Genomic DNA, 23,922 nt, shown 5'->3' with positions numbered 1-23,922 from the left:
CACAGATAATCAGAGCAATTCTCAGAGACACTGAGAACAAGCTCCGCAATTCCCTCCTGGCACTTTCCCTGTAGGAGATACCGCAAGACGTTTCTGTATATTGGGCACAGCGCTCTGCACGGTGTTAGCAGAGACTTTCCCGGGACAGTGAAACCCTATGTCAGAGACACTGAGAAGAAGCCCCAATGTTCCCTCCAGGCACTTTCAGTGTGGGTGCTTTCTCCACGTGGTTCCTGGTTTCACTGCAGCTCTGAAGAGAATGTTAGCAAAGAGGTAACCGGGACAGTGAAAACAGTACTCAAAGACAGGGAGAGCAAGCTCTCTCTTGGCACTTTGGATGTGGGACATACAGCGAGATGTTTGCTGCTTTTGCGTTTGGCTGTTGGGAGATTTACAGCACAAAGATATCTAGTTGATTTGAAGCAGTTCCGAGAAAGTCTAAACATAATCCCCACTTCTCCCTCCTGGCACTTTCCATGTGGGAGATATAGCAGGATGTATATTGGTTTTGAGGACAACTCAATGGACAGTGTAGGGAGAAAACCTCCTGGCTCCTTGAATGCCGTTTCTGGAGACACTGCGATCAATGTGGGAGATATGTCAAGATGTGTGTTTGTTTTGAGGACGGCTCTCTGGAGAGTCTTAGCAAAGAGGTCACACAGATAATCAGAGCAATTCTCAGAGACACTGAGAACAAGCTCCGCAATTCCCTCCTGGCACTTTCCCTGTAGGAGATACCGCAAGACGTTTCTGTATATTGGGCACAGCGCTCTGCACGGTGTTAGCAGAGACTTTGCCGGGACAGTGAAACCCTATGTCAGAGACACTGAGAAGAAGCCCCAATGTTCCCTCCAGGCACTTTCAGTGTGGGTGCTTTCTCCACGTGGTTCCTGGTTTCACTGCAGCTCTGAAGAGAATGCTAGCAAAGAGGTAACCGGGACAGTGAAAACAGTACTCAAAGACAGGGAGAGCAAGCTCTCTCTTGGCACTTTGGATGTGGGACATACAGCGAGATGTTTGCTGCTTTTGCGTTTGGCTGTTGGGAGATTTACAGCACAAAGATATCTAGTTGATTTGAAGCAGTTCCGAGAAAGTCTAAACATAATCCCCACTTCTCCCTCCTGGCACTTTCCATGTGGGAGATATAGCAGGATGTATATTGGTTTTGAGGACAACTCAATGGACAGTGTAGGGAGAAAACCTCCTGGCTCCTTGAATGCCGTTTCTGGAGACACTGCGATCAATGTGGGAGATATGTCAAGATGTGTGTTGGTTTTGAGGACGGCTCTCTGGAGAGTCTTAGCAAAGAGGTCACACAGATAATCAGAGCAATTCTCAGAGACACTGAGAACAAGCTCCGCAATTCCCTCCTGGCACTTTCCCTGTAGGAGATACCGCAAGACGTTTCTGTATATTGGGCACAGCGCTCTGCACGGTGTTAGCAGAGACTTTCCCGGGACAGTGAAACCCTATGTCAGAGACACTGAGAAGAAGCCCCAATGTTCCCTCCAGGCACTTTCAGTGTGGGTGCTTTCTCCACGTGGTTCCTGGTTTCACTGCAGCTCTGAAGAGAATGCTAGCAAAGAGGTAACCGGGACAGTGAAAACAGTACTCAAAGACAGGGAGAGCAAGCTCTCTCTTGGCACTTTGGATGTGGGACATACAGCGAGATGTTTGCTGCTTTTGCGTTTGGCTGTTGGGAGATTTACAGCACAAAGATATCTAGTTGATTTGAAGCAGTTCCGAGAAAGTCTAAACATAATCCCCACTTCTCCCTCCTGGCACTTTCCATGTGGGAGATATAGCAGGATGTATATTGGTTTTGAGGACAACTCAATGGACAGTGTAGGGAGAAAAGGTCCTGGCTCCTTGAATGCCGTTTCTGGAGACACTGCGATCAATGTGGGAGATATGTCAAGATGTGTGTTTGTTTTGAGGACGGCTCTCTGGAGAGTCTTAGCAAAGAGGTCACACAGATAATCAGAGCAATTCTCAGAGACACTGAGAACAAGCTCCGCAATTCCCTCCTGGCACTTTCCCTGTAGGAGATACCGCAAGACGTTTCTGTATATTGGGCACAGCGCTCTGCACGGTGTTAGCAGAGACTTTCCCGGGACAGTGAAACCCTATGTCAGAGACACTGAGAAGAAGCCCCAATGTTCCTTCCAGGCACTTTCAGTGTGGGTGCTTTCTCCACGTGGTTCCTGGTTTCACTGCAGCTCTGAAGAGAATGTTAGCAAAGAGGTAACCGGGACAGTGAAAACAGTACTCAAAGACAGGGAGAGCAAGCTCTCTCTTGGCACTTTGGATGTGGGACATACAGCGAGATGTTTGCTGCTTTTGCGTTTGGCTGTTGGGAGATTTAAAGCACAAAGATATCTAGTTGATTTGAAGCAGTTCCGAGAAAGTCTAAACATAATCCCCACTTCTCCCTCCTGGCACTTTCCATGTGGGAGATATAGCAGGATGTATATTGGTTTTGAGGACAACTCAATGGACAGTGTAGGGAGAAAAGGTCCTGGCTCCTTGAATGCCGTTTCTGGAGACACTGCGATCAATGTGGGAGATATGTCAAGATGTGTGTTTGTTTTGAGGACGGCTCTCTGGAGAGTCTTAGCAAAGAGGTCACACAGATAATCAGAGCAATTCTCAGAGACACTGAGAACAAGCTCCGCAATTCCCTCCTGGCACTTTCCCTGTAGGAGATACCGCAAGACGTTTCTGTATATTGGGCACAGCGCTCTGCACGGTGTTAGCAGAGACTTTCCCGGGACAGTGAAACCCTATGTCAGAGACACTGAGAAGAAGCCCCAATGTTCCCTCCAGGCACTTTCAGTGTGGGTGCTTTCTCCACGTGGTTCCTGGTTTCACTGCAGCTCTGAAGAGAATGCTAGCAAAGAGGTAACCGGGACAGTGAAAACAGTACTCAAAGACAGGGAGAGCAAGCTCTCTCTTGGCACTTTGGATGTGGGACATACAGCGAGATGTTTGCTGCTTTTGCGTTTGGCTGTTGGGAGATTTACAGCACAAAGATATCTAGTTGATTTGAAGCAGTTCCGAGAAAGTCTAAACATAATCCCCACTTCTCCCTCCTGGCACTTTCCATGTGGGAGATATAGCAGGATGTATATTGGTTTTGAGGACAACTCAATGGACAGTGTAGGGAGAAAACCTCCTGGCTCCTTGAATGCCGTTTCTGGAGACACTGCGATCAATGTGGGAGATATGTCAAGATGTGTGTTGGTTTTGAGGACGGCTCTCTGGAGAGTCTTAGCAAAGAGGTCACAGGGATAATGAGAGCAATTCTCAGAGACACTGAGAACAAGCTCGACAATTCCCTCCTGGCGCTTTCCCTGTAGGAGATACCGCAAGACGTTTCTGTATATTGGGCACAGCGCTCTGCACGGTGTTAGCAGAGACTTTCCCGGGACAGTGAAACCCTATGTCAGAGACACTGAGAAGAAGCCCCAATGTTCCCTCCAGGCACTTTCAGTGTGGGTGCTTTCTCCACATGGTTCCTGGTTTCACTGCAGCTCTGAAGAGAATGCTAGCAAAGAGGTAACCGGGACAGTGAAAACAGTACTCAAAGACAGGGAGAGCAAGCTCTCTCTTGGCACTTTGGATGTGGGACATACAGCGAGATGTTTGCTGCTTTTGCGTTTGGCTGTTGGGAGATTTACAGCACAAAGATATCTAGTTGATTTGAAGCAGTTCCGAGAAAGTCTAAACATAATCCCCACTTCTCCCTCCTGGCACTTTCCATGTGGGAGATATAGCAGGATGTATATTGGTTTTGAGGACAACTCAATGGACAGTGTAGGGAGAAAAGGTCCTGGCTCCTTGAATGCCGTTTCTGGAGACACTGCGATCAATGTGGGAGATATGTCAAGATGTGTGTTTGTTTTGAGGACGGCTCTCTGGAGAGTCTTAGCAAAGAGGTCACACAGATAATCAGAGCAATTCTCAGAGACACTGAGAACAAGCTCCGCAATTCCCTCCTGGCACTTTCCCTGTAGGAGATACCGCAAGACGTTTCTGTATATTGGGCACAGCGCTCTGCACGGTGTTAGCAGAGACTTTCCCGGGACAGTGAAACCCTATGTCAGAGACACTGAGAAGAAGCCCCAATGTTCCTTCCAGGCACTTTCAGTGTGGGTGCTTTCTCCACGTGGTTCCTGGTTTCACTGCAGCTCTGAAGAGAATGTTAGCAAAGAGGTAACCGGGACAGTGAAAACAGTACTCAAAGACAGGGAGAGCAAGCTCTCTCTTGGCACTTTGGATGTGGGACATACAGCGAGATGTTTGCTGCTTTTGCGTTTGGCTGTTGGGAGATTTACAGCACAAAGATATCTAGTTGATTTGAAGCAGTTCCGAGAAAGTCTAAACATAATCCCCACTTCTCCCTCCTGGCACTTTCCATGTGGGAGATATAGCAGGATGTATATTGGTTTTGAGGACAACTCAATGGACAGTGTAGGGAGAAAAGGTCCTGGCTCCTTGAATGCCGTTTCTGGAGACACTGCGATCAATGTGGGAGATATGTCAAGATGTGTGTTTGTTTTGAGGACGGCTCTCTGGAGAGTCTTAGCAAAGAGGTCACACAGATAATCAGAGCAATTCTCAGAGACACTGAGAACAAGCTCCGCAATTCCCTCCTGGCACTTTCCCTGTAGGAGATACCGCAAGACGTTTCTGTATATTGGGCACAGCGCTCTGCACGGTGTTAGCAGAGACTTTCCCGGGACAGTGAAACCCTATGTCAGAGACACTGAGAAGAAGCCCCAATGTTCCCTCCAGGCACTTTCAGTGTGGGTGCTTTCTCCACGTGGTTCCTGGTTTCACTGCAGCTCTGAAGAGAATGCTAGCAAAGAGGTAACCGGGACAGTGAAAACAGTACTCAAAGACAGGGAGAGCAAGCTCTCTCTTGGCACTTTGGATGTGGGACATACAGCGAGATGTTTGCTGCTTTTGCGTTTGGCTGTTGGGAGATTTACAGCACAAAGATATCTAGTTGATTTGAAGCAGTTCCGAGAAAGTCTAAACATAATCCCCACTTCTCCCTCCTGGCACTTTCCATGTGGGAGATATAGCAGGATGTATATTGGTTTTGAGGACAACTCAATGGACAGTGTAGGGAGAAAAGGTCCTGGCTCCTTGAATGCCGTTTCTGGAGACACTGCGATCAATGTGGGAGATATGTCAAGATGTGTGTTTGTTTTGAGGACGGCTCTCTGGAGAGTCTTAGCAAAGAGGTCACACAGATAATCAGAGCAATTCTCAGAGACACTGAGAACAAGCTCCGCAATTCCCTCCTGGCACTTTCCCTGTAGGAGATACCGCAAGACGTTTCTGTATATTGGGCACAGCGCTCTGCACGGTGTTAGCAGAGACTTTCCCGGGACAGTGAAACCCTATGTCAGAGACACTGAGAAGAAGCCCCAATGTTCCCTCCAGGCACTTTCAGTGTGGGTGCTTTCTCCACGTGGTTCCTGGTTTCACTGCAGCTCTGAAGAGAATGCTAGCAAAGAGGTAACCGGGACAGTGAAAACAGTACTCAAAGACAGGGAGAGCAAGCTCTCTCTTGGCACTTTGGATGTGGGACATACAGCGAGATGTTTGCTGCTTTTGCGTTTGGCTGTTGGGAGATTTACAGCACAAAGATATCTAGTTGATTTGAAGCAGTTCCGAGAAAGTCTAAACATAATCCCCACTTCTCCCTCCTGGCACTTTCCATGTGGGAGATATAGCAGGATGTATATTGGTTTTGAGGACAACTCAATGGACAGTGTAGGGAGAAAACCTCCTGGCTCCTTGAATGCCGTTTCTGGAGACACTGCGATCAATGTGGGAGATATGTCAAGATGTGTGTTTGTTTTGAGGACGGCTCTCTGGAGAGTCTTAGCAAAGAGGTCACACAGATAATCAGAGCAATTCTCAGAGACACTGAGAACAAGCTCCGCAATTCCCTCCTGGCACTTTCCCTGTAGGAGATACCGCAAGACGTTTCTGTATATTGGGCACAGCGCTCTGCACGGTGTTAGCAGAGACTTTCCCGGGACAGTGAAACCCTATGTCAGAGACACTGAGAAGAAGCCCCAATGTTCCCTCCAGGCACTTTCAGTGTGGGTGCTTTCTCCACGTGGTTCCTGGTTTCACTGCGGCTCTGAAGAGAATGTTAGCAAAGAGGTAACCGGGACAGTGAAAACAGTACTCAAAGACAGGGAGAGCAAGCTCTCTCTTGGCACTTTGGATGTGGGACATACAGCGAGATGTTTGCTGCTTTTGCGTTTGGCTGTTGGGAGATTTACAGCACAAAGATATCTAGTTGATTTGAAGCAGTTCCGAGAAAGTCTAAACATAATCCCCACTTCTCCCTCCTGGCACTTTCCATGTGGGAGATATAGCAGGATGTATATTGGTTTTGAGGACAACTCAATGGACAGTGTAGGGAGAAAACCTCCTGGCTCCTTGAATGCCGTTTCTGGAGACACTGCGATCAATGTGGGAGATATGTCAAGATGTGTGTTTGTTTTGAGGACGGCTCTCTGGAGAGTCTTAGCAAAGAGGTCACACAGATAATCAGAGCAATTCTCAGAGACACTGAGAACAAGCTCCGCAATTCCCTCCTGGCACTTTCCCTGTAGGAGATACCGCAAGACGTTTCTGTATATTGGGCACAGCGCTCTGCACGGTGTTAGCAGAGACTTTCCCGGGACAGTGAAACCCTATGTCAGAGACACTGAGAAGAAGCCCCAATGTTCCCTCCAGGCACTTTCAGTGTGGGTGCTTTCTCCACGTGGTTCCTGGTTTCACTGCGGCTCTGAAGAGAATGTTAGCAAAGAGGTAACCGGGACAGTGAAAACAGTACTCAAAGACAGGGAGAGCAAGCTCTCTCTTGGCACTTTGGATGTGGGACATACAGCGAGATGTTTGCTGCTTTTGCGTTTGGCTGTTGGGAGATTTACAGCACAAAGATATCTAGTTGATTTGAAGCAGTTCCGAGAAAGTCTAAACATAATCCCCACTTCTCCCTCCTGGCACTTTCCATGTGGGAGATATAGCAGGATGTATATTGGTTTTGAGGACAACTCAATGGACAGTGTAGGGAGAAAACCTCCTGGCTCCTTGAATGCCGTTTCTGGAGACACTGCGATCAATGTGGGAGATATGTCAAGATGTGTGTTTGTTTTGAGGACGGCTCTCTGGAGAGTCTTAGCAAAGAGGTCACACAGATAATCAGAGCAATTCTCAGAGACACTGAGAACAAGCTCCGCAATTCCCTCCTGGCACTTTCCCTGTAGGAGATACCGCAAGACGTTTCTGTATATTGGGCACAGCGCTCTGCACGGTGTTAGCAGAGACTTTCCCGGGACAGTGAAACCCTATGTCAGAGACACTGAGAAGAAGCCCCAATGTTCCCTCCAGGCACTTTCAGTGTGGGTGCTTTCTCCACGTGGTTCCTGGTTTCACTGCGGCTCTGAAGAGAATGTTAGCAAAGAGGTAACCGGGACAGTGAAAACAGTACTCAAAGACAGGGAGAGCAAGCTCTCTCTTGGCACTTTGGATGTGGGACATACAGCGAGATGTTTGCTGCTTTTGCGTTTGGCTGTTGGGAGATTTACAGCACAAAGATATCTAGTTGATTTGAAGCAGTTCCGAGAAAGTCTAAACATAATCCCCACTTCTCCCTCCTGGCACTTTCCATGTGGGAGATATAGCAGGATGTATATTGGTTTTGAGGACAACTCAATGGACAGTGTAGGGAGAAAACCTCCTGGCTCCTTGAATGCCGTTTCTGGAGACACTGCGATCAATGTGGGAGATATGTCAAGATGTGTGTTTGTTTTGAGGACGGCTCTCTGGAGAGTCTTAGCAAAGAGGTCACACAGATAATCAGAGCAATTCTCAGAGACACTGAGAACAAGCTCCGCAATTCCCTCCTGGCACTTTCCCTGTAGGAGATACCGCAAGACGTTTCTGTATATTGGGCACAGCGCTCTGCACGGTGTTAGCAGAGACTTTCCCGGGACAGTGAAACCCTATGTCAGAGACACTGAGAAGAAGCCCCAATGTTCCCTCCAGGCACTTTCAGTGTGGCTGCCTTCTCCACGTGGTTCCTGGTTTCACTGCGGCTCTGAAGAGAATGCTAGCAAAGAGGTAACCGGGACAGTGAAAACAGTACTCAAAGACAGGGAGAGCAAACTCTCTCTTGGCACTTTGGATGTGGGACATACAGCGAGATGTTTGCTGCTTTTGCGTTTGGCTGTTGGGAGATTTACAGCACAAAGATATCTAGTTGATTTGAAGCAGTTCCGAGAAAGTCTAAACATAATCCCCACTTCTCCCTCCTGGCACTTTCCATGTGGGAGATATAGCAGGATGTATATTGGTTTTGAGGACAACTCAATGGACAGTGTAGGGAGAAAAGGTCCTGGCTCCTTGAATGCCGTTTCTGGAGACACTGCGATCAATGTGGGAGATATGTCAAGATGTGTGTTTGTTTTGAGGACGGCTCTCTGGAGAGTCTTAGCAAAGAGGTCACACAGATAATCAGAGCAATTCTCAGAGACACTGAGAACAAGCTCCGCAATTCCCTCCTGGCACTTTCCCTGTAGGAGATACCGCAAGACGTTTCTGTATATTGGGCACAGCGCTCTGCACGGTGTTAGCAGAGACTTTCCCGGGACAGTGAAACCCTATGTCAGAGACACTGAGAAGAAGCCCCAATGTTCCCTCCAGGCACTTTCAGTGTGGCTGCCTTCTCCACGTGGTTCCTGGTTTCACTGCGGCTCTGAAGAGAATGCTAGCAAAGAGGTAACCGGGACAGTGAAAACAGTACTCAAAGACAGGGAGAGCAAGCTCTCTCTTGGCACTTTGGATGTGGGACATACAGCGAGATGTTTGCTGCTTTTGCGTTTGGCTGTTGGGAGATTTACAGCACAAAGATATCTAGTTGATTTGAAGCAGTTCCGAGAAAGTCTAAACATAATCCCCACTTCTCCCTCCTGGCACTTTCCATGTGGGAGATATAGCAGGATGTATATTGGTTTTGAGGACAACTCAATGGACAGTGTAGGGAGAAAACCTCCTGGCTCCTTGAATGCCGTTTCTGGAGACACTGCGATCAATGTGGGAGATATGTCAAGATGTGTGTTTGTTTTGAGGACGGCTCTCTGGAGAGTCTTAGCAAAGAGGTCACACAGATAATCAGAGCAATTCTCAGAGACACTGAGAACAAGCTCCGCAATTCCCTCCTGGCACTTTCCCTGTAGGAGATACCGCAAGACGTTTCTGTATATTGGGCACAGCGCTCTGCACGGTGTTAGCAGAGACTTTCCCGGGACAGTGAAACCCTATGTCAGAGACACTGAGAAGAAGCCCCAATGTTCCCTCCAGGCACTTTCAGTGTGGCTGCCTTCTCCACGTGGTTCCTGGTTTCACTGCGGCTCTGAAGAGAATGCTAGCAAAGAGGTAACCGGGACAGTGAAAACAGTACTCAAAGACAGGGAGAGCAAACTCTCTCTTGGCACTTTGGATGTGGGACATACAGCGAGATGTTTGCTGCTTTTGCGTTTGGCTGTTGGGAGATTTACAGCACAAAGATATCTAGTTGATTTGAAGCAGTTCCGAGAAAGTCTAAACATAATCCCCACTTCTCCCTCCTGGCACTTTCCATGTGGGAGATATAGCAGGATGTATATTGGTTTTGAGGACAACTCAATGGACAGTGTAGGGAGAAAAGGTCCTGGCTCCTTGAATGCCGTTTCTGGAGACACTGCGATCAATGTGGGAGATATGTCAAGATGTGTGTTTGTTTTGAGGACGGCTCTCTGGAGAGTCTTAGCAAAGAGGTCACACAGATAATCAGAGCAATTCTCAGAGACACTGAGAACAAGCTCCGCAATTCCCTCCTGGCACTTTCCCTGTAGGAGATACCGCAAGACGTTTCTGTATATTGGGCACAGCGCTCTGCACGGTGTTAGCAGAGACTTTCCCGGGACAGTGAAACCCTATGTCAGAGACACTGAGAAGAAGCCCCAATGTTCCCTCCAGGCACTTTCAGTGTGGCTGCCTTCTCCACGTGGTTCCTGGTTTCACTGCGGCTCTGAAGAGAATGCTAGCAAAGAGGTAACCGGGACAGTGAAAACAGTACTCAAAGACAGGGAGAGCAAACTCTCTCTTGGCACTTTGGATGTGGGACATACAGCGAGATGTTTGCTGCTTTTGCGTTTGGCTGTTGGGAGATTTACAGCACAAAGATATCTAGTTGATTTGAAGCAGTTCCGAGAAAGTCTAAACATAATCCCCACTTCTCCCTCCTGGCACTTTCCATGTGGGAGATATAGCAGGATGTATATTGGTTTTGAGGACAACTCAATGGACAGTGTAGGGAGAAAAGGTCCTGGCTCCTTGAATGCCGTTTCTGGAGACACTGCGATCAATGTGGGAGATATGTCAAGATGTGTGTTTGTTTTGAGGACGGCTCTCTGGAGAGTCTTAGCAAAGAGGTCACACAGATAATCAGAGCAATTCTCAGAGACACTGAGAACAAGCTCCGCAATTCCCTCCTGGCACTTTCCCTGTAGGAGATACCGCAAGACGTTTCTGTATATTGGGCACAGCGCTCTGCACGGTGTTAGCAGAGACTTTCCCGGGACAGTGAAACCCTATGTCAGAGACACTGAGAAGAAGCCCCAATGTTCCCTCCAGGCACTTTCAGTGTGGCTGCCTTCTCCACGTGGTTCCTGGTTTCACTGCGGCTCTGAAGAGAATGCTAGCAAAGAGGTAACCGGGACAGTGAAAACAGTACTCAAAGACAGGGAGAGCAAACTCTCTCTTGGCACTTTGGATGTGGGACATACAGCGAGATGTTTGCTGCTTTTGCGTTTGGCTGTTGGGAGATTTACAGCACAAAGATATCTAGTTGATTTGAAGCAGTTCCGAGAAAGTCTAAACATAATCCCCACTTCTCCCTCCTGGCACTTTCCATGTGGGAGATATAGCAGGATGTATATTGGTTTTGAGGACAACTCAATGGACAGTGTAGGGAGAAAAGGTCCTGGCTCCTTGAATGCCGTTTCTGGAGACACTGCGATCAATGTGGGAGATATGTCAAGATGTGTGTTGGTTTTGAGGACGGCTCTCTGGAGAGTCTTAGCAAAGAGGTCACACAGATAATCAGAGCAATTCTCAGAGACACTGAGAACAAGCTCCGCAATTCCCTCCTGGCACTTTCCCTGTAGGAGATACCGCAAGACGTTTCTGTATATTGGGCACAGCGCTCTGCACGGTGTTAGCAGAGACTTTCCCGGGACAGTGAAACCCTATGTCAGAGACACTGAGAAGAAGCCCCAATGTTCCCTCCAGGCACTTTCAGTGTGGCTGCCTTCTCCACGTGGTTCCTGGTTTCACTGCGGCTCTGAAGAGAATGCTAGCAAAGAGGTAACCGGGACAGTGAAAACAGTACTCAAAGACAGGGAGAGCAAACTCTCTCTTGGCACTTTGGATGTGGGACATACAGCGAGATGTTTGCTGCTTTTGCGTTTGGCTGTTGGGAGATTTACAGCACAAAGATATCTAGTTGATTTGAAGCAGTTCCGAGAAAGTCTAAACATAATCCCCACTTCTCCCTCCTGGCACTTTCCATGTGGGAGATATAGCAGGATGTATATTGGTTTTGAGGACAACTCAATGGACAGTGTAGGGAGAAAAGGTCCTGGCTCCTTGAATGCCGTTTCTGGAGACACTGCGATCAATGTGGGAGATATGTCAAGATGTGTGTTTGTTTTGAGGACGGCTCTCTGGAGAGTCTTAGCAAAGAGGTCACACAGATAATCAGAGCAATTCTCAGAGACACTGAGAACAAGCTCCGCAATTCCCTCCTGGCACTTTCCCTGTAGGAGATACCGCAAGACGTTTCTGTATATTGGGCACAGCGCTCTGCACGGTGTTAGCAGAGACTTTCCCGGGACAGTGAAACCCTATGTCAGAGACACTGAGAAGAAGCCCCAATGTTCCCTCCAGGCACTTTCAGTGTGGCTGCCTTCTCCACGTGGTTCCTGGTTTCACTGCGGCTCTGAAGAGAATGCTAGCAAAGAGGTAACCGGGACAGTGAAAACAGTACTCAAAGACAGGGAGAGCAAACTCTCTCTTGGCACTTTGGATGTGGGACATACAGCGAGATGTTTGCTGCTTTTGCGTTTGGCTGTTGGGAGATTTACAGCACAAAGATATCTAGTTGATTTGAAGCAGTTCCGAGAAAGTCTAAACATAATCCCCACTTCTCCCTCCTGGCACTTTCCATGTGGGAGATATAGCAGGATGTATATTGGTTTTGAGGACAACTCAATGGACAGTGTAGGGAGAAAAGGTCCTGGCTCCTTGAATGCCGTTTCTGGAGACACTGCGATCAATGTGGGAGATATGTCAAGATGTGTGTTTGTTTTGAGGACGGCTCTCTGGAGAGTCTTAGCAAAGAGGTCACACAGATAATCAGAGCAATTCTCAGAGACACTGAGAACAAGCTCCGCAATTCCCTCCTGGCACTTTCCCTGTAGGAGATACCGCAAGACATTTCTGTATATTGGGCACAGCGCTCTGCACGGTGTTAGCAGAGACTTTCCCGGGACAGTGAAACCCTATGTCAGAGACACTGAGAAGAAGCCCCAATGTTCCCTCCAGGCACTTTCAGTGTGGGTGCTTTCTCCACGTGGTTCCTGGTTTCACTGCGGCTCTGAAGAGAATGTTAGCAAAGAGGTAACCGGGACAGTGAAAACAGTACTCAAAGACAGGGAGAGCAAGCTCTCTCTTGGCACTTTGGATGTGGGACATACAGCGAGATGTTTGCTGCTTTTGCGTTTGGCTGTTGGGAGATTTACAGCACAAAGATATCTAGTTGATTTGAAGCAGTTCCGAGAAAGTCTAAACATAATCCCCACTTCTCCCTCCTGGCACTTTCCATGTGGGAGATATAGCAGGATGTATATTGGTTTTGAGGACAACTCAATGGACAGTGTAGGGAGAAAACCTCCTGGCTCCTTGAATGCCGTTTCTGGAGACACTGCGATCAATGTGGGAGATATGTCAAGATGTGTGTTTGTTTTGAGGACGGCTCTCTGGAGAGTCTTAGCAAAGAGGTCACACAGATAATCAGAGCAATTCTCAGAGACACTGAGAACAAGCTCCGCAATTCCCTCCTGGCACTTTCCCTGTAGGAGATACCGCAAGACGTTTCTGTATATTGGGCACAGCGCTCTGCACGGTGTTAGCAGAGACTTTCCCGGGACAGTGAAACCCTATGTCAGAGACACTGAGAAGAAGCCCCAATGTTCCCTCCAGGCACTTTCAGTGTGGGTGCTTTCTCCACGTGGTTCCTGGTTTCACTGCGGCTCTGAAGAGAATGTTAGCAAAGAGGTAACCGGGACAGTGAAAACAGTACTCAAAGACAGGGAGAGCAAGCTCTCTCTTGGCACTTTGGATGTGGGACATACAGCGAGATGTTTGCTGCTTTTGCGTTTGGCTGTTGGGAGATTTACAGCACAAAGATATCTAGTTGATTTGAAGCAGTTCCGAGAAAGTCTAAACATAATCCCCACTTCTCCCTCCTGGCACTTTCCATGTGGGAGATATAGCAGGATGTATATTGGTTTTGAGGACAACTCAATGGACAGTGTAGGGAGAAAACCTCCTGGCTCCTTGAATGCCGTTTCTGGAGACACTGCGATCAATGTGGGAGATATGTCAAGATGTGTGTTTGTTTTGAGGACGGCTCTCTGGAGAGTCTTAGCAAAGAGGTCACACAGATAATCAGAGCAATTCTCAGAGACACTGAGAACAAGCTCCGCAATTCCCTCCTGGCACTTTCCCTGTAGGAGATACCGCAAGACGTTTCTGTATATTGGGCACAGTGCTCTGCACGGTGTTAGCAGAGACTTTCCCGGGACAGTGAAACCCTATGTCAGAGACACTGAGAAGAAGCCCCAATGTTCCCTCCAGGCACTTTCAGTGTGGGTGCTTTCTCCACGTGGTTCCTGGTTTCACTGCGGCTCTGAAGAGAATGTTAGCAAAGAGGTAACCGGGACAGTGAAAACAGTACTCAAAGACAGGGAGAGCAAGCTCTCTCTTGGCACTTTGGATGTGGGACATACAGCGAGATGTTTGCTGCTTTTGCGTTTGGCTGTTGGGAGATTTACAGCACAAAGATATCTAGTTGATTTGAAGCAGTTCCGAGAAAGTCTAAACATAATCCCCACTTCTCCCTCCTGGCACTTTCCATGTGGGAGATATAGCAGGATGTATATTGGTTTTGAGGACAACTCAATGGACAGTGTAGGGAGAAAACCTCCTGGCTCCTTGAATGCCGTTTCTGGAGACACTGCGATCAATGTGGGAGATATGTCAAGATGTGTGTTTGTTTTGAGGACGGCTCTCTGGAGAGTCTTAGCAAAGAGGTCACACAGATAATCAGAGCAATTCTCAGAGACACTGAGAACAAGCTCCGCAATTCCCTCCTGGCACTTTCCCTGTAGGAGATACCGCAAGACGTTTCTGTATATTGGGCACAGCGCTCTGCACGGTGTTAGCAGAGACTTTCCCGGGACAGTGAAACCCTATGTCAGAGACACTGAGAAGAAGCCCCAATGTTCCCTCCAGGCACTTTCAGTGTGGCTGCCTTCTCCACGTGGTTCCTGGTTTCACTGCGGCTCTGAAGAGAATGCTAGCAAAGAGGTAACCGGGACAGTGAAAACAGTACTCAAAGACAGGGAGAGCAAACTCTCTCTTGGCACTTTGGATGTGGGACATACAGCGAGATGTTTGCTGCTTTTGCGTTTGGCTGTTGGGAGATTTACAGCACAAAGATATCTAGTTGATTTGAAGCAGTTCCGAGAAAGTCTAAACATAATCCCCACTTCTCCCTCCTGGCACTTTCCATGTGGGAGATATAGCAGGATGTATATTGGTTTTGAGGACAACTCAATGGACAGTGTAGGGAGAAAACCTCCTGGCTCCTTGAATGCCGTTTCTGGAGACACTGCGATCAATGTGGGAGATATGTCAAGATGTGTGTTTGTTTTGAGGACGGCTCTCTGGAGAGTCTTAGCAAAGAGGTCACACAGATAATCAGAGCAATTCTCAGAGACACTGAGAACAAGCTCCGCAATTCCCTCCTGGCACTTTCCCTGTAGGAGATACCGCAAGACGTTTCTGTATATTGGGCACAGCGCTCTGCACGGTGTTAGCAGAGACTTTCCCGGGACAGTGAAACCCTATGTCAGAGACACTGAGAAGAAGCCCCAATGTTCCCTCCAGGCACTTTCAGTGTGGCTGCCTTCTCCACGTGGTTCCTGGTTTCACTGCGGCTCTGAAGAGAATGCTAGCAAAGAGGTAACCGGGACAGTGAAAACAGTACTCAAAGACAGGGAGAGCAAGCTCTCTCTTGGCACTTTGGATGTGGGACATACAGCGAGATGTTTGCTGCTTTTGCGTTTGGCTGTTGGGAGATTTACAGCACAAAGATATCTAGTTGATTTGAAGCAGTTCCGAGAAAGTCTAAACATAATCCCCACTTCTCCCTCCTGGCACTTTCCATGTGGGAGATATAGCAGGATGTATATTGGTTTTGAGGACAACTCAATGGACAGTGTAGGGAGAAAAGGTCCTGGCTCCTTGAATGCCGTTTCTGGAGACACTGCGATCAATGTGGGAGATATGTCAAGATGTGTGTTTGTTTTGAGGACGGCTCTCTGGAGAGTCTTAGCAAAGAGGTCACACAGATAATCAGAGCAATTCTCAGAGACACTGAGAACAAGCTCCACAATTCCCTCCTGGCACTTTCCCTGTAGGAGATACCGCAAGACGTTTCTGTACATTGGGCACAGCGCTCTGCACGGTGTTAGCAGAGACTTTCCCGGGACAGTGAAACCCTATGTCAGAGACACTGAGAAGAAGCCCCAATGTTCCCTCCAGGCACTTTCAGTGTGGGTGCTTTCTCCACGTGGTTCCTGGTTTCACTGCAGCTCTGAAGAGAATGTTAGCAAAGAGGTAACCGGGACAGTGAAAACAGTACTCAAAGACAGGGAGAGCAAGCTCTCTCTTGGCACTTTGGATGTGGGACATACAGCGAGATGTTTGCTGCTTTTGCGTTTGGCTGTTGGGAGATTTACAGCACAAAGATATCTAGTTGATTTGAAGCAGTTCCGAGAAAGTCTAAACATAATCCCCACTTCTCCCTCCTGGCACTTTCCATGTGGGAGATATAGCAGGATGTATATTGGTTTTGAGGACAACTCAATGGACAGTGTAGGGAGAAAACCTCCTGGCTCCTTGAATGCCGTTTCTGGAGACACTGCGATCAATGTGGGAGATATGTCAAGATGTGTGTTTGTTTTGAGGACGGCTCTCTGGAGAGTCTTAGCAAAGAGGTCACACAGATAATCAGAGCAATTCTCAGAGACACTGAGAACAAGCTCCGCAATTCCCTCCTGGCACTTTCCCTGTAGGAGATACCGCAAGACGTTTCTGTATATTGGGCACAGCGCTCTGCACGGTGTTAGCAGAGACTTTCCCGGGACAGTGAAACCCTATGTCAGAGACACTGAGAAGAAGCCCCAATGTTCCCTCCAGGCACTTTCAGTGTGGGTGCTTTCTCCACGTGGTTCCTGGTTTCACTGCGGCTCTGAAGAGAATGTTAGCAAAGAGGTAACCGGGACAGTGAAAACAGTACTCAAAGACAGGGAGAGCAAGCTCTCTCTTGGCACTTTGGATGTGGGACATACAGCGAGATGTTTGCTGCTTTTGCGTTTGGCTGTTGGGAGATTTACAGCACAAAGATATCTAGTTGATTTGAAGCAGTTCCGAGAAAGTCTAAACATAATCCCCACTTCTCCCTCCTGGCACTTTCCATGTGGGAGATATAGCAGGATGTATATTGGTTTTGAGGACAACTCAATGGACAGTGTAGGGAGAAAACCTCCTGGCTCCTTGAATGCCGTTTCTGGAGACACTGCGATCAATGTGGGAGATATGTCAAGATGTGTGTTTGTTTTGAGGACGGCTCTCTGGAGAGTCTTAGCAAAGAGGTCACACAGATAATCAGAGCAATTCTCAGAGACACTGAGAACAAGCTCCGCAATTCCCTCCTGGCACTTTCCCTGTAGGAGATACCGCAAGACGTTTCTGTATATTGGGCACAGTGCTCTGCACGGTGTTAGCAGAGACTTTCCCGGGACAGTGAAACCCTATGTCAGAGACACTGAGAAGAAGCCCCAATGTTCCCTCCAGGCACTTTCAGTGTGGGTGCTTTCTCCACGTGGTTCCTGGTTTCACTGCGGCTCTGAAGAGAATGTTAGCAAAGAGGTAACCGGGACAGTGAAAACAGTACTCAAAGACAGGGAGAGCAAGCTCTCTCTTGGCACTTTGGATGTGGGACATACAGCGAGATGTTTGCTGCTTTTGCGTTTGGCTGTTGGGAGATTTACAGCACAAAGATATCTAGTTGATTTGAAGCAGTTCCGAGAAAGTCTAAACATAATCCCCACTTCTCCCTCCTGGCACTTTCCATGTGGGAGATATAGCAGGATGTATATTGGTTTTGAGGACAACTCAATGGACAGTGTAGGGAGAAAACCTCCTGGCTCCTTGAATGCCGTTTCTGGAGACACTGCGATCAATGTGGGAGATATGTCAAGATGTGTGTTTGTTTTGAGGACGGCTCTCTGGAGAGTCTTAGCAAAGAGGTCACACAGATAATCAGAGCAATTCTCAGAGACACTGAGAACAAGCTCCGCAATTCCCTCCTGGCACTTTCCCTGTAGGAGATACCGCAAGACGTTTCTGTATATTGGGCACAGCGCTCTGCACGGTGTTAGCAGAGACTTTCCCGGGACAGTGAAACCCTATGTCAGAGACACTGAGAAGAAGCCCCAATGTTCCCTCCAGGCACTTTCAGTGTGGCTGCCTTCTCCACGTGGTTCCTGGTTTCACTGCGGCTCTGAAGAGAATGCTAGCAAAGAGGTAACCGGGACAGTGAAAACAGTACTCAAAGACAGGGAGAGCAAACTCTCTCTTGGCACTTTGGATGTGGGACATACAGCGAGATGTTTGCTGCTTTTGCGTTTGGCTGTTGGGAGATTTACAGCACAAAGATATCTAGTTGATTTGAAGCAGTTCCGAGAAAGTCTAAACATAATCCCCACTTCTCCCTCCTGGCACTTTCCATGTGGGAGATATAGCAGGATGTATATTGGTTTTGAGGACAACTCAATGGACAGTGTAGGGAGAAAACCTCCTGGCTCCTTGAATGCCGTTTCTGGAGACACTGCGATCAATGTGGGAGATATGTCAAGATGTGTGTTTGTTTTGAGGACGGCTCTCTGGAGAGTCTTAGCAAAGAGGTCACACAGATAATCAGAGCAATTCTCAGAGACACTGAGAACAAGCTCCGCAATTCCCTCCTGGCACTTTCCCTGTAGGAGATACCGCAAGACGTTTCTGTATATTGGGCACAGCGCTCTGCACGGTGTTAGCAGAGACTTTCCCGGGACAGTGAAACCCTATGTCAGAGACACTGAGAAGAAGCCCCAATGTTCCCTCCAGGCACTTTCAGTGTGGCTGCCTTCTCCACGTGGTTCCTGGTTTCACTGCGGCTCTGAAGAGAATGCTAGCAAAGAGGTAACCGGGACAGTGAAAACAGTACTCAAAGACAGGGAGAGCAAGCTCTCTCTTGGCACTTTGGATGTGGGACATACAGCGAGATGTTTGCTGCTTTTGCGTTTGGCTGTTGGGAGATTTACAGCACAAAGATATCTAGTTGATTTGAAGCAGTTCCGAGAAAGTCTAAACATAATCCCCACTTCTCCCTCCTGGCACTTTCCATGTGGGAGATATAGCAGGATGTATATTGGTTTTGAGGACAACTCAATGGACAGTGTAGGGAGAAAAGGTCCTGGCTCCTTGAATGCCGTTTCTGGAGACACTGCGATCAATGTGGGAGATATGTCAAGATGTGTGTTTGTTTTGAGGACGGCTCTCTGGAGAGTCTTAGCAAAGAGGTCACACAGATAATCAGAGCAATTCTCAGAGACACTGAGAACAAGCTCCACAATTCCCTCCTGGCACTTTCCCTGTAGGAGATACCGCAAGACGTTTCTGTACATTGGGCACAGCGCTCTGCACGGTGTTAGCAGAGACTTTCCCGGGACAGTGAAACCCTATGTCAGAGACACTGAGAAGAAGCCCCAATGTTCCCTCCAGGCACTTTCAGTGTGGGTGCTTTCTCCACGTGGTTCCTGGTTTCACTGCAGCTCTGAAGAGAATGTTAGCAAAGAGGTAACCGGGACAGTGAAAACAGTACTCAAAGACAGGGAGAGCAAGCTCTCTCTTGGCACTTTGGATGTGGGACATACAGCGAGATGTTTGCTGCTTTTGCGTTTGGCTGTTGGGAGATTTACAGCACAAAGATATCTAGTTGATTTGAAGCAGTTCCGAGAAAGTCTAAACATAATCCCCACTTCTCCCTCCTGGCACTTTCCATGTGGGAGATATAGCAGGATGTATATTGGTTTTGAGGACAACTCAATGGACAGTGTAGGGAGAAAACCTCCTGGCTCCTTGAATGCCGTTTCTGGAGACACTGCGATCAATGTGGGAGATATGTCAAGATGTGTGTTTGTTTTGAGGACGGCTCTCTGGAGAGTCTTAGCAAAGAGGTCACACAGATAATCAGAGCAATTCTCAGAGACACTGAGAACAAGCTCCGCAATTCCCTCCTGGCACTTTCCCTGTAGGAGATACCGCAAGACGTTTCTGTATATTGGGCACAGCGCTCTGCACGGTGTTAGCAGAGACTTTCCCGGGACAGTGAAACCCTATGTCAGAGACACTGAGAAGAAGCCCCAATGTTCCCTCCAGGCACTTTCAGTGTGGCTGCCTTCTCCACGTGGTTCCTGGTTTCACTGCGGCTCTGAAGAGAATGCTAGCAAAGAGGTAACCGGGACAGTGAAAACAGTACTCAAAGACAGGGAGAGCAAACTCTCTCTTGGCACTTTGGATGTGGGACATACAGCGAGATGTTTGCTGCTTTTGCGTTTGGCTGTTGGGAGATTTACAGCACAAAGATATCTAGTTGATTTGAAGCAGTTCCGAGAAAGTCTAAACATAATCCCCACTTCTCCCTCCTGGCACTTTCCATGTGGGAGATATAGCAGGATGTATATTGGTTTTGAGGACAACTCAATGGACAGTGTAGGGAGAAAAGGTCCTGGCTCCTTGAATGCCGTTTCTGGAGACACTGCGATCAATGTGGGAGATATGTCAAGATGTGTGTTTGTTTTGAGGACGGCTCTCTGGAGAGTCTTAGCAAAGAGGTCACACAGATAATCAGAGCAATTCTCAGAGACACTGAGAACAAGCTCCGCAATTCCCTCCTGGCACTTTCCCTGTAGGAGATACCGCAAGACGTTTCTGTATATTGGGCACAGCGCTCTGCACGGTGTTAGCAGAGACTTTCCCGGGACAGTGAAACCCTATGTCAGAGACACTGAGAAGAAGCCCCAATGTTCCCTCCAGGCACTTTCAGTGTGGCTGCCTTCTCCACGTGGTTCCTGGTTTCACTGCGGCTCTGAAGAGAATGCTAGCAAAGAGGTAACCGGGACAGTGAAAACAGTACTCAAAGACAGGGAGAGCAAGCTCTCTCTTGGCACTTTGGATGTGGGACATACAGCGAGATGTTTGCTGCTTTTGCGTTTGGCTGTTGGGAGATTTACAGCACAAAGATATCTAGTTGATTTGAAGCAGTTCCGAGAAAGTCTAAACATAATCCCCACTTCTCCCTCCTGGCACTTTCCATGTGGGAGATATAGCAGGATGTATATTGGTTTTGAGGACAACTCAATGGACAGTGTAGGGAGAAAACCTCCTGGCTCCTTGAATGCCGTTTCTGGAGACACTGCGATCAATGTGGGAGATATGTCAAGATGTGTGTTTGTTTTGAGGACGGCTCTCTGGAGAGTCTTAGCAAAGAGGTCACACAGATAATCAGAGCAATTCTCAGAGACACTGAGAACAAGCTCCGCAATTCCCTCCTGGCACTTTCCCTGTAGGAGATACCGCAAGACGTTTCTGTATATTGGGCACAGCGCTCTGCACGGTGTTAGCAGAGACTTTCCCGGGACAGTGAAACCCTATGTCAGAGACACTGAGAAGAAGCCCCAATGTTCCCTCCAGGCACTTTCAGTGTGGCTGCCTTCTCCACGTGGTTCCTGGTTTCACTGCGGCTCTGAAGAGAATGCTAGCAAAGAGGTAACCGGGACAGTGAAAACAGTACTCAAAGACAGGGAGAGCAAGCTCTCTCTTGGCACTTTGGATGTGGGACATACAGCGAGATGTTTGCTGCTTTTGCGTTTGGCTGTTGGGAGATTTACAGCACAAAGATATCTAGTTGATTTGAAGCAGTTCCGAGAAAGTCTAAACATAATCCCCACTTCTCCCTCCTGGCACTTTCCATGTGGGAGATATAGCAGGATGTATATTGGTTTTGAGGACAACTCAATGGACAGTGTAGGGAGAAAAGGTCCTGGCTCCTTGAATGCCGTTTCTGGAGACACTGCGATCAATGTGGGAGATATGTCAAGATGTGTGTTTGTTTTGAGGATGGCTCTCTGGAGAGTCTTAGCAAAGAGGTCACACAGATAATCAGAGCAATTCTCAGAGACACTGAGAACAAGCTCCGCAATTCCCTCCTGGCACTTTCCCTGTAGGAGATACCGCAAGACGTTTCTGTATATTGGGCACAGCGCTCTGCACGGTGTTAGCAGAGACTTTCCCGGGACAGTGAAACCCTATGTCAGAGACACTGAGAAGAAGCCCCAATGTTCCCTCCAGGCACTTTCAGTGTGGCTGCCTTCTCCACGTGGTTCCTGGTTTCACTGCGGCTCTGAAGAGAATGCTAGCAAAGAGGTAACCGGGACAGTGAAAACAGTACTCAAAGACAGGGAGAGCAAACTCTCTCTTGGCACTTTGGATGTGGGACATACAGCGAGATGTTTGCTGCTTTTGCGTTTGGCTGTTGGGAGATTTACAGCACAAAGATATCTAGTTGATTTGAAGCAGTTCCGAGAAAGTCTAAACATAATCCCCACTTCTCCCTCCTGGCACTTTCCATGTGGGAGATATAGCAGGATGTATATTGGTTTTGAGGACAACTCAATGGACAGTGTAGGGAGAAAAGGTCCTGGCTCCTTGAATGCCGTTTCTGGAGACACTGCGATCAATGTGGGAGATATGTCAAGATGTGTGTTTGTTTTGAGGACGGCTCTCTGGAGAGTCTTAGCAAAGAGGTCACACAGATAATCAGAGCAATTCTCAGAGACACTGAGAACAAGCTCCGCAATTCCCTCCTGGCACTTTCCCTGTAGGAGATACCGCAAGACGTTTCTGTATATTGGGCACAGCGCTCTGCACGGTGTTAGCAGAGACTTTCCCGGGACAGTGAAACCCTATGTCAGAGACACTGAGAAGAAGCCCCAATGTTCCCTCCAGGCACTTTCAGTGTGGCTGCCTTCTCCACGTGGTTCCTGGTTTCACTGCGGCTCTGAAGAGAATGCTAGCAAAGAGGTAACCGGGACAGTGAAAACAGTACTCAAAGACAGGGAGAGCAAACTCTCTCTTGGCACTTTGGATGTGGGACATACAGCGAGATGTTTGCTGCTTTTGCGTTTGGCTGTTGGGAGATTTACAGCACAAAGATATCTAGTTGATTTGAAGCAGTTCCGAGAAAGTCTAAACATAATCCCCACTTCTCCCTCCTGGCACTTTCCATGTGGGAGATATAGCAGGATGTATATTGGTTTTGAGGACAACTCAATGGACAGTGTAGGGAGAAAAGGTCCTGGCTCCTTGAATGCCGTTTCTGGAGACACTGCGATCAATGTGGGAGATATGTCAAGATGTGTGTTTGTTTTGAGGACGGCTCTCTGGAGAGTCTTAGCAAAGAGGTCACACAGATAATCAGAGCAATTCTCAGAGACACTGAGAACAAGCTCCGCAATTCCCTCCTGGCACTTTCCCTGTAGGAGATACCGCAAGACGTTTCTGTATATTGGGCACAGCGCTCTGCACGGTGTTAGCAGAGACTTTCCCGGGACAGTGAAACCCTATGTCAGAGACACTGAGAAGAAGCCCCAATGTTCCCTCCAGGCACTTTCAGTGTGGGTGCTTTCTCCACGTGGTTCCTGGTTTCACTGCGGCTCTGAAGAGAATGCTAGCAAAGAGGTAACCGGGACAGTGAAAACAGTACTCAAAGACAGGGAGAGCAAACTCTCTCTTGGCACTTTGGATGTGGGACATACAGCGAGATGTTTGCTGCTTTTGCGTTTGGCTGTTGGGAGATTTACAGCACAAAGATATCTAGTTGATTTGAAGCAGTTCCGAGAAAGTCTAAACATAATCCCCACTTCTCCCTCCTGGCACTTTCCATGTGGGAGATATAGCAGGATGTATATTGGTTTTGAGGACAACTCAATGGACAGTGTAGGGAGAAAAGGTCCTGGCTCCTTGAATGCCGTTTCTGGAGACACTGCGATCAATGTGGGAGATATGTCAAGATGTGTGTTTGTTTTGAGGACGGCTCTCTGGAGAGTCTTAGCAAAGAGGTCACACAGATAATCAGAGCAATTCTCAGAGACACTGAGAACAAGCTCCGCAATTCCCTCCTGGCACTTTCCCTGTAGGAGATACCGCAAGACGTTTCTGTATATTGGGCACAGCGCTCTGCACGGTGTTAGCAGAGACTTTCCCGGGACAGTGAAACCCTATGTCAGAGACACTGAGAAGAAGCCCCAATGTTCCCTCCAGGCACTTTCAGTGTGGCTGCCTTCTCCACGTGGTTCCTGGTTTCACTGCGGCTCTGAAGAGAATGCTAGCAAA

The sequence above is a fragment of the Larus michahellis genome, chromosome 26 (assembly GCF_964199755.1).
Source record: "Larus michahellis chromosome 26, bLarMic1.1, whole genome shotgun sequence".
NCBI lineage: Eukaryota > Metazoa > Chordata > Aves > Charadriiformes > Laridae > Larus > Larus michahellis.
Note: the sequence above shows the minus strand (reverse complement) of the source record.